This window comes from Galeopterus variegatus, unplaced genomic scaffold, assembly GCF_000696425.1.
Source record: "Galeopterus variegatus unplaced genomic scaffold, G_variegatus-3.0.2 Scaffold3289, whole genome shotgun sequence".
Taxonomy (NCBI): Eukaryota; Metazoa; Chordata; class Mammalia; order Dermoptera; family Cynocephalidae; genus Galeopterus; species Galeopterus variegatus.
The window spans coordinates 73,699-75,238 of NW_007729400.1; positions in this window are offsets into that span (position 1 = coordinate 73,699).

Sequence of the window (1,540 nt, forward strand, 5' to 3'; positions counted from 1 at the left end):
CCCTCGCCACGCCCACACCACCACCCCCACGCCACCACCCCCACCGCTATCACCCTATTAAGCTCCCCAAAGAACATGAGTGTGGAAGGTCACGTTTCAGTGTAGAACTCCCTTACTCCTCAGTGGTCAGGACAGAAGACTGAGGAGCTGGGGACTGGGCTGGTGGGGGTGCCCAGCGATGGTCCTCGGCCTGTAATCACCCCTTCTCTTCCCACCCACGGCTCTGCCCTGCACTGAGAGGGGCCCCAACCCACCAGCCTAGGTGTCTGACCTCCACCCACACCCCCTTGCAAACAGTCACTATTGGCCAAACCTTCGCTCCGTTCACTCTCAGGAGGGTGGGTCTGGAAGAGGCTTGCAAGTGCCCAGAAGAAGCTTGGGGCCATTTGGGCAGGGAATTTCAGTGTCCCAAGTCTCTCCTGTAAGGAGAGAGGGTGCAGAGTGCAGGTAAGCACTGTCTGATCCTAAAGATGTCTTATCCAATGGGGAGGAGCAAGGCAGGAGGAGGACCCAGGGCAGGGGCCCCTCTTGCTTAGGGCCTAGGGAAACTTGCCTCTGACAACACGTAAAACTACTTGGTATCCTCAAATTGTACTTATTTTTCCTCCACACACGCTCTGTCTAGAGCCCTTCATCCTCTGCTCCAGCCTGGACTGGCTGCCCTGTAGGTACCAGCTGTCAGGCAGGCGGTGCCCTCTCCCAGCACCAGGTGAATCCCTTCTCGTCTCTCCTGCTTCTGCATCTCCCCCTTTCTTAGTTTACTCTGTAAGTTTGGAGGAGGTCATCCACAAGTAATTTTCTAAGGTCCACGTTAGGAACATTCTTGAAACTTTCCATGCCTGAAAAGAGAGTTATTCTATGCTTAGGTCAATAACTTGGTTGGCATAAATTCTAGGATAGCGAACCTTTTCCCTCTGAATTTTGGAGGCACTCTTTCATTGTCTTCTAGCTTCCACTCTTGCTAGTGAGCAGTAATGGGCCATTTTCATAACTGTTATTTTATACATAACCCCCATTCTCAAATCTTTTGGGACCTTTTTTTCATTCTAGCATTCTGAAAATTGAGGTTGATGCATGACTTGGTGGGTCGTTAAAATTCATTGCTCTGGGTACTCAGTGGGCTCTTTCAATCTGGAAATTTGGGTCCTTCAGTGTGGAGTTGAGCACAACAGAACCACAGCTCAATCAAAGCCAAGCCACAGACAAATTCAGACCAGTTAGCAAAAAATAAATATTGCCATAAGCAGCTGAGATTTGGGATTTGTTTGTTGTCACCACAAAATCCGACAAATACCCCTTGGCTATCAGTTTGTATTTGAGAATGATGCATTGAAAGACTGATTGGAAGCTCTCTGTGCATACGTGCATGTGTGTGTATGGGTGTTGGGGGGGTCTGTGTATGGTTGAGGCTTGGGGACCTTCTACAGGGAGATTGGACAGGACCTAGCTGTTATCATGAGGGTGCCCTCAAATATTAAGTCTCCTTTAGGCACACAATCTCTCCAGAGAAGCCTTCCCCATCCTTTTCCTGGATGGTAAT